The sequence below is a fragment of the Eublepharis macularius genome, chromosome 12 (genome assembly GCF_028583425.1).
Source record: "Eublepharis macularius isolate TG4126 chromosome 12, MPM_Emac_v1.0, whole genome shotgun sequence".
NCBI classification, from domain to species: Eukaryota; Metazoa; Chordata; class Lepidosauria; order Squamata; family Eublepharidae; genus Eublepharis; species Eublepharis macularius.
Genome location: NC_072801.1, coordinates 56,969,125 through 56,984,536, shown reverse-complemented (window position 1 = coordinate 56,984,536; position 15,412 = coordinate 56,969,125). Strand labels below are relative to the sequence as shown.

The window sequence follows — 15,412 nt, the reverse complement described above, 5'->3', positions numbered from 1 at the left end:
ATACGACCATGATTGGTCTTTAATTGGACTCTTGACTGGTACCTCTACACAGCCAACTGCTTTGAAGTGCCCTATATTTATTACGGCTTGAACTTTTTGTATTATATTTACCTACTGTAGCGAAAGATTTACTTTGATTGTGATTCTGGACGTTTATGGTATTAGGATTGTGGAGTTTGCAATTGTAATTTTGTGGAATATATTTGTATTTTGTGAATACGATTGTGCTTCTTCCACTTCTTCTCCTCCTTGTTGTGTCTTAGATCCTAGTCAGATACTCTAGCCGCTACACAGCACCACCTGTGATAGCTCAGGAAGGTTTTTAAACTCCATTTGTTTTGTAAAGGAGATGATATGTTCTTGTCAGGAATGTTCTGATGCTCTTCATTTTTGGCACTGCATTGCTTCTCAGAGCTTTGACTTCAATCTGGAGCACCTTATAGTATTTCCTTCTTCAGCACTGGTTGAAAATTTCATGTAAAATTTCTAAAACACATTTAGATCATGTCTGAGGACTATGTAACTGTAGTCCAAATCTTGTGAGATTTGCTGAAGCCAATCAGAAGTTGTGTTAGAGTAGAAATCTCAAGCAACATTCTGAACTGCTGGGCCTCCCAGATCTATCATGTCAAGAACTACCAGTCCCGGAGTTCCTTTTGCACAGGGAGGAAGGAGGGCACTTGGTGAGAAGAGCAAAGCAAAATAAAACAAAATACCAGAAGACAGTGGGAGCAAGTGCTGCTACTTCCTCTTCTTGTAGGATTTGCAGACCCAAAATATATGTAAATATCTAATTTACACACAGCCACAAACACACCCTGCTGCTATGTCTAGTGGTGGTATAAGTACAGATCGGGCAGCAAGAAATGTGAGGAAGTTAAAGAAAGGGAACAAAAAGAATTTAGAGGATCCTCCAAGGAGATAGATCAAGATGGGTAACTGTGTTAGTCTGTCTGTAGCAGTAGAAAAGAGCAAGAGTCCAGTAGCACCTATATGACTAACAAAATTTGTGGTAGGGTATGAATTTTCATGAGTTACAGCTCACTTCTTCAGATACAGCTAGAATGTGAGTCATCTGTCCTTAATATATCTTGGAGAGCAGAGTGATTTCAGATGCCGAATGATAATAGCTGGTGAATAACAATAGCAGGCATGATTGAATAGGGTGGAGTATGCAGAGGTGTAGTGGTTATGGAGAAATCAGCATTGGTAATGAGACTGGAAGCCTAGGCCTTGATTCAAACCAAGTGGATGCATCATCTTGAGCTTCATTATCAGCTGTAACTATTATTATTCACCGGTTGCAGCTATTGTCATTGTCTTGCTTCTGCAGGTGGGCTGCATAGAGCCCCAACATGGGCTTCAGGGCAACCCCCCCCCCCAATGGTAGCATCCCTCCCTATACTTTGCAATTCAGATATATGTTTTTGTGTATTACATAGTTTCCCTCTCCCCAGCTTCTCAAACGTGTACCCATACAACTGTTAGGCTCACTACATGAAGCACTGATTTACACCTTTTAAGATTTTTAAAAAACTATCCACTCCACTTATAGAATAACACCTTAATTTTTTTATAATGAGAAGATTTCTCATTTTTTTAAAAAAAATCTGTAATCAAAGGAGTTCTGTAAAGTGATAGTATTCCTATAAAGGTTGTGCACCCCCCCCCCAAAAAAAATCTGGGTGATCCAGATTCATGTTTCAGGGATATCAAAACAATTAGATATCCCTGAAATCTGGATCAGATTCTCTGATCCGGGTTAGGGAACCCCAGATTTTTTCCTACCATGTCCTGGGGTCTAGGGGGCATTTTTCAAACAAACACAAAATTTGCAGGTAACCTACTCCTGACTGTGCACTAAAGACACCCATGTTTAATAAAGATTGGACCCTGGGCCCAATTCTATAAGCTCCTGAACAAGGCGCCCCCAACCACTCTTCATTGTTTCCTATGGAGGAAGCATTTCCAAAACTTTCCTGGCAAAGGGAAAACTTTAGCTTAGGCAACCCTTGGCCAAAAGCTAATTCTCCCAAAGGCAAGTTCCTCTCCCAGTGAAAGCAAGCCAATGAAGCCCAACAGAACCAAAGGGAACCAAGGGAACCAATGTCAAACCAGAGAATCCCAAGTGAGATCTAAATTAATAAAGGCAAGAGTCCCCAGAAATCCAGCAAAGAGGAATAGAAAGCCTCTGTTCACAAATGATAAACATGTTTTCATCCGGAATTTCAGTGAGCATCCCCGACTTTTGCCATTACCTTCCCTTTTATTAATCTAAGGACCATAATTTAATTTGCTGTTTTGCAAAATCTCTATGGACTTTCAGTATGTTCATGTAAGACAAATTACTGGGATGGTGAAAGAAGGTACAAATATACCTTATCACATCTACAACTGAGACTGGAGACTACAAAGGGACTAGAGACCTACCAGTCTGATCTCTAAGAGTTTACATTTGAAAATTCAGGCTTCAGGTCTATCGGTAGACAGAATATTAATTCATATCAGCAGTTGTAGTCCTGGAAGATCTGGTGACAGTGTGTGTCATTACTAGTAAAAGCAGGGCCTGTATTTAGAGGGAAGTATTTAGAGTATTTAGGATGAAGGTGCTTTTGTTGTTAAAGCTGATTCTGTTTTCTCACAGAGAATTTAAGGCTCATATTGTGAAGTGTAAGATTAGAGATCCTGACCCTCCACTCCAAGAGTATCATCAATTAGGAGACCTCTTCGTTGGTGGCATTGCTTCTCAGAGTTTTAACATCAATCCAATAAACTTTACTGTGTACCCCCCGTCTGCATTGGTTGATGAGCTTCTGTGAGCATATATTTAACTTTAAGTTAATATTTCCATTTCCTTTTTGGATCCCTGAGTATTCTGTTCCAAGAGCAATGGTCCAGTAACATTCTAAAAATTAGCCAAATTTCAGTGAGTGATTTCTTTTGTCTTCTCGAGTTCTTCTTGTGTACCCCTATATGTCCACTTCTGCTCTGATTTATATCTGCCCTCCTTCCTGTGACAAGAGAGGTATAATATGAACCTGCTTTATATCAAGTCAGATTAGTCCTTGATGTAACACGTTATTGTCATTTCTCTCTGGTAGAGATGGTCTGTGGTCTCCAGTAGGGAAGGATGTTCCCCAAAACTCATTCCTTGTGAATGTAATCATTTAAGTGGATGTACTAGAGATGGAAGCTGGAAATTTGTATGTGCAATACAAGTGTTCTGCAGCAGAGTTACAAATCCATTCCCAATATTACTAGAAAGACATTAATGTTCTAACCCATAAATAAATAATGGGAGTATTTATCATGGGTTTGGGAAATTATTCCTTTCTGTCTTCCTTCTAATGATAATCTTTCTTTCTGCTACTTTTTTTTTTACTTCAGATCATTCTCTTATCCTAATATTTTGATACAGGATCAGAATGCTACCAATGCGTATAATGTTTGAGAGAGAGTGATGAAGCCTGAACTGATCTCTGTGCTCATCTCAAATTGTCTTATACTCATATTAGGCTTTTTCATTTTGTAGGTCTTCCCTTTTCTTCCCATTTTCTTTCCACAAATTCACTCCCTGTCGGGTTCACAGGCCAGTCTTCAACTTGTCAGGCTGGGGTTGAACAGTCTTATGAGCTAAGCTCACATGCGACATCACAGTTTTTTAGGGTTGAGTCGGGTCTTTTCTAGTCTACATAAAATTGTTAATTATCTTATGTCAAAGAGATACTACAGGCAAAATAATAAAAACTGAACTACATTTTTTAAAAAACTCTCAGGAAAATGTAATATTTCACTTGCAATATTTTCTTTTTATTATTTATGTAACTGGTAAATATTTATCTTGGTAAATCGACCCAGCTATTCTCAAGAAAAACCCTTATGTTTTTTTCTTTCTCTTGCAAACTCATATGCCTCATCAATTCTTATTTACAAAGATTACCCATTACCAAACACTATAATTTGGAATTATTTGTATTCAACTTATACATGAATGGCAGCTAAAAGTTGCGCTTCCTTCAAGAAAGAGTGTTACTTTTACAAATCTAATGGTAATGTTAACTTCATACTTCAATTATCTTCTTCCATGACTTCAACTCCTTTCATACCCCACTTATTTCTAATGTCCAGGGCCAGAGCTTGAGAACTTAACCCATGTTATTTTAGAACTCCATGCCAGTCTCTTGTGAAATGCCTCTTTTTGCTCTTGCTGTAAAGCGTCTCTAAGGTCTAAAAGGCAGGCACAAGAACTCCAAATAAGAAGTCCTTTCCCTCTCAGGAAATATTATAGCATATCCCGCAAGTGAGGAGTGGAATTGAAACCAGACTGAAATGTATAGAGACGCTCTTATTTATTTAAGTTAGTTTCCTGTAATCTAAAAAAGTGCAAAATGAAGAAATTATCTCCCTATGTGATTTTAGGCCAGTTGTACTTTGCCATCCTAACTTACCTGGCAGGATTATTTTGAAGTTAAAATAGAGGGGATCAACATGTATGTTTCTTTGAGCTCCTCAGAGGAAGGTGAGAATAAAAATAAGATGATGATTTGACGTTTATGTGAGCACTGAACAGTTTAAGACAGGAGTGGTTTATAAATAATAAATATAATAAATATATAGTAAATGAAAATGATAGAGAATACAATGCGAAAGATGTAAAGTATCATTCTTATACAGTGTGCCACTCTCATCCTAGCACTGTACCAAAGACTTATCAGCACATGCTGGCCTTGGAATTTGCTGTAAAGGAGATCAATGAAAACCCTCGGATCTTACCCAATGTCACCTTGGGCTTTCAAGTCTATGACAGCTATTTTAATGCAAAGCCAACGTATCATGCCATAATGCAACTCATGTCGACACCAAACACTTTTGTCCCTAACTTCAAATGTGACATCCAGAATAAGCTGCTAGCAATTATTGGGGGATTGGACCCCCAAACCTCTCTTGATGTGGCAACAATATTGAACATCTATAAGATTCCGCAGGTGAGATGGCTGAGCATACAGGTGTTTAACATTTCCATTAATATACTGTTTGTTCTTAAGAATTCATTAATGGGCTGAAGAAGAAAACGAATACATTTAAAATATTATTATTATTATTTAGGTTTTGTCATTTTTATTGTAAACCACTCTGTGTGTTATTGAATAGGAAAGCAGCCCGTTATTATTCTCTATTCCCATTCCAAAATCTTCTTTAGCTTATATATGGCTCTGCTCCAGTGATGAAGCATACAAATCCAGACCTTTCCTTCTACCAGATGTCACCTAATGAAGCCCTTCAGCAAGCCGGGATTGTCTCCTTACTGCTGCATTTCAAATGGACGTGGATTGGGGTCATAGTTACAGATGATGACAATGGAGAAAGCATTGTGCAAATTCTGCTTCCAGTGCTCTCCAAATATGGTATCTGTTTTGCCTTCATAGGAAGATGTCCCAGATCAACTTTTGTCACAGAAAATATAAACATGGTACAGAAGGGGGAAGAAATCTATGGTAGAATCATGAACAGCAAAACCCAAGTATTTGTGGTATTTGGGCACTCTTACTCTGTCAATGATCTGAGATGGTTGTGGTATTTATCAGACGGACAAACTATTCCCTGGCAAACAAAAGGTAAAGTGTGGATACTGACAGCCCAGATGGATTTCACTTCTTACAGTTATCAAAGGAATTGGGATACAGACATGATCCATGGAGCACTGACCTTCACCATCCATTCGAGCCATCTTCCAGGATTTCAGAAATTTGTGGAGAAGAGAAACCCTTCAAACACAAAAGGAGATGGTTTTATCCGGAACTTCTGGCAAAATGCCTTTAATTGTGTATTCCCAGACCAAGTTCAGGCTGATAGGGAGGAGGATATTTGCACAGGGCATGAGACATTGCAGAGTCTTCCTGGGTGTTTTTTTGAAATGAGCATGACTGGCCAAAGCTACAGCATTTACAATGCTGTCTATGCTGTGGCCCATGCTGTGCATTCCATGCACCAAGCAAAGCACAGAACAATGCTAAACAGTGTGAATCTTCGGGATCAAAACCAATGGCAGGTAAGGGCTTTGGATGCAAATTCAGGAGAGCGCCAATTTTTTAGACATAAAATAGAAATTTGTGTTTGCATAGTAAACAATCAAGATTCTTTTACTTATGTTCTTCTTTTTGTTCAGATGATATTTAAAACTTACAGTCTCAGTTATCTTCCTTGTGGTGTATGAACTTGCTATTATATGCAATGTGCTATGTTGTAGTATTGTTGTAGTATTGCTAATACATGTGACATCCTCTCTTGCTCTCTCTGGATTGGAAAAGATGATTTCTCATTCTTTTGTCACCTGAAAGCATGATATGGAATCATTCTGCTGCTTCCATTCATATATCAAAGTTGGTAAGCCAAAAGTTATGTATTGTCCATCAGTCCCAGACTCTTGCATTTAATCCAGCAATGATATAATAATCTCAGTGTTCTCATTCACTGTGACCTTGGGGGCAACAAATGAAGGACATCCCTTTCTCCAGGAGAGTGAAGCAGAGTTGTCTGTTGGCTCCCCTCTTAATCCATCTTTATATTTATGGTCTTGCAGGGCCTTTGGCATCAGTGAATTCCCATGCCCTTGCTCTATCTACCTGTCAAGTCCCACTTTTACTTTATGCAGACAATACTGTCCTATCTAAATTGCCAGTGAGTCTGTGCAGACTGCTGAAGTTTGATTACTTTGGTATTTGGGGAGATAGTTTGAGGGATGAAATTTAGATTGTGGGTTAAAGAGCTGCTGCTTAGATGAAGAGTGGGGCCCGATGCAGGTGCTTGAAATCATGGATGAGATACGACATGTTCGCTTCATTGTGGATTGATTCATTCAATGTACAATGGAAGTCTTGCATTCTCATTATATACATATTAAGTAAAAGCACACATTTTAAAGGTTCCCTGGGTTAAACACACTTATATACACTCAGCTATGCAGAATGAAACATTTTATACACATGATATAATAAAATATCTACATTATACCATCACTGCCCACTGAGGATAGGAGACACCAACCTATGGATTAAACTAGGTTATATTAACTGGTTGATCTGCACTGTCATCATTTGGTTAGGTAGGAGCACTTTGTGGAACTCTGCCCTGGCACTGAACATGACCAGCATTGCCACCATATATATATGGTGGGCAAGTTAATCTGGCAATTAAGAGTTTTTGATGCTTCTCAGCAGAGCTGTTTTTTAAACTCTTGCTTGGCCCCTAAAAGTCAATCAGACAATCCCTTGCTGTTCCTGTGAGCATAATGAGTGGAGAGGGGTGCCAGGTCTGGGTTGAGAAATTCTTGGAGATTTTATAGCAGTGTTTGGAAAGAAACATGGAAGGGAAGTGATTCTGTAGAGTCCACCTTCCAAAGCTGCCCTTTCCTCCAAGAAAATAGAGCTCTGTAGTCTGGAGATCAGTTGTAATTTTGGAAAATCTCAAGCCCCCCCACCTGAGACATTGGCAACCCTGAGGATGGGTTAGCAGCATCTGGCAAATGTCTGAAGAAGAAAGGCAATGCCTGTGTTTAAATTTCGCCAATGTGCCCTTTCCATTTGGATAAACATCAGTGCCACATTTCCAGTCATGGCTTCTGCTACTGTTGAATAATAGGGATTGCCCTGGCTCAAGAAGACACAAGAAAGAATTTATACAGACGATGATACACTCTGAAAACCTTTTACTGTCAGTGAAATCCTAAATTGATTTCAGTGGGCTTAGACCGAAGTAATGCTATTTAGGATTTCACTGTGTATTTGTTTAAATAGAACCATTAAACTAGCTGTTGCAGTGATTGGAAGTGATTGGAAAGGGAGTTCTTGCTTTCCTATCCAAATTCACACAGTGTCCTCTACTGCAATTTCAGGGTTATAAATTGTCATACATTTTCTATCATTTGCTCAAGTCAAATTTGGCTGCTGTTGTTATCATAATTAAATGGGTTGCTTGTGGAAGTTCATGACAACACTTTACTTCTACATCATTTCATGTGACTAAGGGGGCAGATGTCGTCATTAAAGGGCTGCTATTGTATAGTTTAGTGAAAAGGAAACATAGAGTTGGCCAAGTTGTGAACATGCCATAAAATGGTTGTCATTTTTAAAATAATATTTACAATTCTGAAGAATTGAAACAGTTCTTAATAATTTGTGGACATGTCAAATATTTTAGAAAATTATTTTATCCTTTTGGACTTACATTTATTTTGTTCATTTCCCATATGAGTATTCTGTTTTTATGTGTATTAAGAGATTTTCCCCAGATGGAATTGACTATGAGTTTGGAAATGTTAGGCAAATGGGAACAGAGCTCTGATTAATACACAGCTGTGTCTGAAATATGTTGAAATTTATTTCCATGTTCATTTTGTCATTCTAAAAGATCTAACCTAATAGGCCTGGTTGCTGCCATTATAAAATCTTCTTTCCTGCCTAGCTCCATTACTTCCTCAGAAGTGTTGAATTCAACAACAGTGCTGGGGACAAAATTTCATTAAGCGAGAATGGGGAGTTAATAGCTGGATTTGATATAGTGAACTGGGTTATTTCCTCAAACCACTCCTTTCACAGAGTGAAAGTTGGCAGGATGGATTTCCAGGATCCCCAATTTCCTTCAAAACAAGCATTCTCCATCAATGATGAAGACATAACATGGCCAGACTGGTTTAACCAGGTAGAGTATCATGGTCCAGAGTCTGAATGGTCTTTTAGTTGTGATTAGAATTGCATCCTAGAATTGCTAACCTAGAGTTCGGTTCAATCAGCTTTTTTGCTGGTGAAAAGGGAGGGACAGGCCCTCTTTGAGCACCCAGAAATAGGGGTGGGCACGGACCAAAATATGGAGCAAAATTCTACACAGACTGGCCCAGTTCAACATTCGTGAATGGGTGGGTCATGGGAACACTTTTTCATGGATGCAATGACTTCTTGGCCTGTCCAGTGGTCCGTGAAAACAAACTACCTGGCTCCAATCAATCAATTCCCTAGGCAACGAAGGGGATGTCTGCAGATCTTCTCTGGCTGTCAACCAGAGAGCTCGTGTTCTTCTCTATGAGAGCAGAAGGAGTAAATTCCCCACCCCCACCTCTCAGGCAAATCTTACAGCAGGCAGTAAGACCTGGAGAAACTGCAGGGTATATTTTTCAGTCACAGAGGGAGGTATTTGAAGCTTTTGCTTAACACTAATAGTATCATTATTATTTAGAGCACTTGTCTCAGCTGGGAAGTTGCCTGGGTGGGTCAGGGCTCTGAACCACCCCCTATCTGTGCCAAATGCAAATGCACCCTCCCTACAAGGGGAATTTTAATCTCCTTTCCCATGGGTCCTCCCATCCCCTAGTCCACCAGTGCCTGCTGCCCTCTGGCTGCATCCCAGCAGAGGGTCTCGTCCATAGCTGGGTTCATTTCAGGAGGATCTGAATCCCCCCCTCCTTTGGGAATTCCTCACCACTAGACCATGAGGATTCATGGTTTTGAAGCATACACTGTGGCGGTGCAACAAAGCGGTGAGTGCATTTTTTTGGGGTGCAATTTGTTGCAATAGATATAATATGGAATTGTGTGGCCCCATGTGAAAAATCAAGAGGATCTATGGGTATCCATGCATTTGAATCATGTTTTTGTGCCGTGGCGGTGCCACAGATAAATGGGTTGTGATTGTTTTGGTACTGTCTGTAGACTAGGACATGATCTACAATATGATGGTCTTTTTGTTTTGCTTCAATAGAAAAATCATATGAATTCCTGAGGATCTGTTTAAAAGCATCGGGATCTGACTTTTACCCACTCCCTTTGATCTGTTCTCAGAGACCGTCATTCCACTCTGGTGGCTGTCATTCCAGCCCCAGAGCAGTTTAGCTGCTCCCAAGGACTGTCATTCCACTCGGGGGGGGGGCTTTATTCCAGGCCCAGTCATAGGGTTGCCAGCTCCAGGTTGGGAAATTCCAGGAGAATTTGGGGGTGGAGCCTGAAGAAGGCAGAGTTTGGAGAGGGGAGGAACGACAGCAGGGTATAATGCCATAGACACCTCCCTCCAAAGCAGTCATTTTCTCCAGATGAACCCATCTCTGTGGCCTGGAGAACAGTTCAGAGAGATCTCCAGCCACCACCTGGAGGCTAGCAATCTTAGGCCCAGAGCAGAGCAGTGCATCTAAGCTTGTATAGAAATAACAGATAACAGCGCCTCTGCAGAGCATTTTCTGTTCTCAGAAGAAGATTCTCTAACTTCCTTCAATGTTTTCATTGCAACTTTTTGGTGCTGCAATTTATCTCAATGGAGCCAATTGACATTTGTGGCTCCTATTATATCTAATGGAAGTTTCCTGGGGGGAACCACGTCTATAACTTGGACATCTGAAATTCAGTCTTCACCAAAGTTGGAGGGTGGCTGGAGAAGAGCCTGCTGAAGACTACTTGTGAGTTTGGCATCTCTGACTAGGGCCCCCGGAAGTGACAGTATATGCACCAATGAACTGGTCCATGAACTGGGGGAGGTCTGTAAAAGTTTGTGGTTTAAGGTCTGTGAAATGCAACAGACCATGGACCAAATGGACTGCCATTTTCCTGGTCCATGCCTATGTCTATGGGCTTCATGGGACCTGCATGAACAAAAGCCATATGGAACCGAGTCTACAGCAATGAGGAGGAGTGAGATTCAGTCCAAATGCTCATATAATTTCACTTCTGCTGTGCAAAAAATATTTCACTGGGCATTAGTGGGAAACTACAGAACAGTAGCATGCCATTATAAGAATTAAGTTTGGTTTGATTTAGTTTGAAATGATGTAGCAACTGAGGTTGCAAACTTTTTGATGGGAACATGTGTGTATTTTAATCCTTTCATTATTATTTGGAATAGTTAAATAATTAACTCTTTTGAATATTTAATAATTAGTTATAATTATTTTTAATTGGGGCAACCAAAATTGTCCCAGCATGTCAGATATTTTGGCTGTACAGAATGAATGTATGAAAAAGTACTTTGTTCCCCAGTTACACTTAAGTAGAAACTCTGGGTAATGTTAATGTTTGAAGTAACATAATAAATGAGGATTCAAAGATTTGTCCTGCATCATGTACACATTTTTAATTATCTCCATATTATGAATAATTAAATTATGGCTTATTAGGAATAATGAATAAATAATGCATTATTAGTTAGCTCAGTCTACATAATTCCAGTATTTCAAATATTACTGTGGTAGAATAGCAGGAAAACTGACTGCTAGCCCTATCTCATTATATCTTGGAAGCTTAAGCAGGGTCAGAGCAGAACCACAAGTGACAAAAGGCACAGATTGGACACTTGTCTGCTTCCCTCAAGTTTTGATGGGAAATGTAGGCATCCTGGTTTCGCAGCTTCACTCTCTGACTGCTGTCCAATGGACTTTTCAACTGTCACTTGTCCAACATTCCGCCAAGCTGCCTACCTTTCCCATCAAAACTTGAGGGAAGCAGACAAGTGTCCAATCTGTGCCTTTTGTCACTTGTGGTTCTGCTCTCAGATTAGTATTGTATAGGAGACCACCAAGTAACTTGGGTTGCTACACAGAGGCAGACTATATAGGACCAAACTACAAGTGACGAATGACACTTAAACTGCAAGTGTATTCCTCCCTGTTCACTTGCCCTCCCTCCACTTGCTCTCCACTCGATCCACTTGCCTTTCAAGTGTCATTCGTCACTTGTAGCTTGGCCCAATGATAAAACATCTCTTTTCATATCTTGCCTCAAAAAATCCCTCTATGAGGTTGTTGCAACTGTATGGCAACAAAAACAGATTACTAGGAACCAATGCATAAGTGGGTCCTTCACAAATGAATATATGGAAGAACTACCTAATCTTGAGACAATCTCTCTAACCTTTCATTTGCTCATTAGACACAACCCATTTCTGTATGTAGTGTGAGTTGCCAGACTGGCTATAGAAAGCAAGTGAAGGAGGGGAAACCTTTTTGTTGTTACGATTGCATCCGGTGTCCAGAAGGGAAGATCTCAGATCAGAAGGGTAAGAAATATACTTATTTATTGTTGCTCTGTATGAAATAAAACCTAGTTCATAAATCTCACAAGAATTCAATATTCATAGGAATAACATGATCCTCAGAAGTTTACCATGGGGTAAAGTCCCGTCAGCTTTTCTACTGTTGAAAAGGGGAAGGAAAAGGAGAGAAGGGTCTGAGGGCCAAGCTACACATGACGAATGACACTTGAACAGGAAGTGGATTGAGTGGAGGGCAAGTGAACAGGGAGAAATACACTTGCCATTCAAGTGTCATTTGTCATGTGTAGCTTGGCCCTGAGTGACAATCCAAACAGGGGGTGCTGAGGATTGTGGGATCTGTATGGACAAAAGCTCTAAGACTCGGAGGCTGTAGTACAGATGGGATTTCAGGGAAAGAGGAAAAAAGCCCTTAATGTTTTGGGATACTCATACCTATGGGATCGCCTCTCCAGATATATCCTCACGCCTGCTCTCCATCCCTATCCCTAGGGCTGACTCTCTTCAACCAGAGGGAGGGCTTTTAAGGTTGTGGCTCCCTCTCTCTGCAATCCCTCCAGGATTTGGTGAAATTTCAAAGGGCCTGCAAAGCAGAACTGTTTCATCTGGCATTTGGAGGCTGACTCAAATATGTGTATTGGCTTGACTCCATCTGATTTATTTATTATAAACAACGGGCATGAATAAGGTTAAGGGATGGCACTGTTCTTTTAGATGTATGGGTTTTAATGTTTGTATTCTACTATGGGTTTTAATGTTTGTATTTTACTGTGTTATTGGTTTTTAATGTCTGTATTTCTTTTTAGTATAGTATTATTTATTTTAATGTTTGTATTTTACATGTAAATTATAAACTGCCTCAAGCACCAGGCATGGCGGAGAGGCATTATATAAGCTGAATGAATGAATGATTCAGAGAATATATTCAGTATCCTGAAGACATAAAGGTGGACATTTCCACTGACCCGATTAAGGAGCTGCTAATTGGGTATTTCTTGGAAAGCTGATTAGAATCTTGAACTAGCATGGCAAATGTGGACTTCTTCCTCAAATAGGATGGATCACTAGATATGATTTAGCAGGGCACTTCAGTCTCAATTTTCTTTGCAGTTGCTCCTTTAGTCCACAAAGCTTTAACTTGATCAGACCATAACACCGTGAAGAAAAATCAGTAATAAATTATTATTCCCATCCTCACATCTCTGCCACATTTCAGAGGATCTTTCAGTTTTATGGATAAAAAAATCTTTTCATGTGCATGAAGAACAGCAAACAAATATTAGTTTGATTTTTTATAAGGTATTGCACCACTACAAATAACAACATCTTTTTGTTTTCAGACCTCAATGATTGCTTGAAGTGTTCGGAAGAAAAGTATCCAAACAAAAAGAAGGATTCATGTATTCCCAAGAACATCAGCTTTCTTTCTTATGAAGAACCTTTGGGGATGAGTTTAGCCTTTTTTGCTCTTTCACTCTCTTTGATCACTGTTCTGATGCTAAGTACATTTAAGAAATATCACAACACTCCCATCGTCAAAGCCAACAACCAGAGCCTCACCTATACTCTTCTTGTCTCTCTCCTACTCTGCTTCCTTTGTGCTTTCCTGTTCATTGGCCAGCCTGAATTGGTGACCTGCCTCCTCCGCCAAACTGTTTTTGGCATCATCTTTTCAGTGGCTATTTCTTGCGTGCTGGCCAAAACCATGACTGTGGTTCTGGCTTTCATGGCCACCAAGCCAGGATCTGGCAAGTGGAAATGGGTGAGGAAAAGACTGACCACCTGTATTGTTCTTTCCTGTTCCTTTGTTCAAGCAGGCATTTGTGCTGTCTGGTTAGCAACGTCTTCTCCATTTCCAGATATTGACATGTATTCAGAGACTGAAGAAATTGTCCTAGAATGTAATGAAGGGTCTGTGACTCTGTTTTACTGTGTCTTGGGTTACATGGGATTCTTGGCCCTTCTGAGCTTCACTGTGGCTTTCTTTGCCCGAAAACTACCTGATACGTTCAATGAAGCCAAATTCATCACTTTCAGCATGTTGGTCTTTTGTAGTGTTTGGATATCCTTTGTTCCGACCTACTTGAGCACAAAGGGAAAATACATGGTCGCTGTGGAAGTTTTCTCTATCTTAGCTTCCAGTGCTGGGCTGTTGAGTTTAATTTTTTTCCCTAAATGCTATATAATTTTGTTGAGACCTGAATTAAACAAGAGGAAAAGATTAATAAGGGGTAAAACACAGAGAAAACAAGAGTAATTTGCTTTCTACAGGAAATTAAAGATAGTTTTTTGTACATGATTCTGGGACTTTCCCTCTCATCAGCTTCCCAATCAGTGCAATATGATAAGTGGAGTCTACTTGGAGCTCTGATTCATCCCACCTATGATTTCCCACATGCTTCCCTCTAGCCCAGTGGAACTGACTCCAGGGGTCACAGAGAGCCCTATTTACAATTGCCATCACCCAAAGAACCTTCCAACCCAGGCATAAGTTTTTTTAAGGTTGAGAAAATACCTCTTTTTTTAATGCCTCATTGGTAGAAGGTGGTCCCCCAAAATAGCAGCATCCAGTTTCTATCCATCTGAGCATCCAGCCCTAGCCACAGTTCTCATTTGCTCAGGATCGATGATTAATTATAAATCATTAATATTCTTATGTTTAAGAGAGGCTGAAACAAATTACCCTTTAACTACTATGATGGACAGTAAGGTGCAGTCCTTCATGGGAGCAATGCTTAAGCTAAATAAGAAATTATTATTTGTTTAAAGAAGATACTAATGTTGGAGAAGTAAAGCCTTATGAATTTAAATATATATATTCTTATTCAACATTTTTAGCATCAGTAATGTAGTTAGTCTATTATACATGGTGAGAGGACTTAAGTAGTTTCATATGGTTATTAGGAAATCAGTGGATTCCTACTCACTGCTTTGTGGTCCCACTAAATACTCCATCTAACAAGGAAGGTGGGCTATTTGTCTGGTGCCCGGTACAGATTTTCTGCCAGACTCCTGAAACACTAGACTCACGTGTATTCCTCCCTGTTCACTTGCACTCCACTTGATCATGTAGTGAATAGGGAGGAATACACATAAGTCTGTTCACTTGCTGTTCAATTGTCATTCATCATTTGTAGGTTGGCTCATAGTTTCTTTCTGAACCACTCTTGATTCAGTTAAAGGATGAAGGATGTAAAGAAATTGAAAATGAATCCAAAACAAATAGTTGTTATGGATAGTGGGTAAAAATAGATGATGGATAATTATTAGGTGGGATAATAGTTCTCTTAAAAGACCATAGTACACTTTGGTGTGGTGTGTGTGGTATTTTTATGGTATAAAGAATAAGCAAATTCATTGATGTTAGGAAGAACAATGAATTGTGAAG

The 15,412-nt window shown here is 39.7% G+C and overlaps 1 pseudogene; it reads left to right on the top strand.

The window, feature by feature from the left end:
• The first annotated feature begins 5,920 nt into the window (after nucleotides 1–5,920).
• On the top strand, nucleotides 5,921–14,199 carry LOC129339490 (vomeronasal type-2 receptor 26-like; annotated as a pseudogene).
• Nucleotides 14,200–15,412: the final 1,213 nt, after the last annotated feature.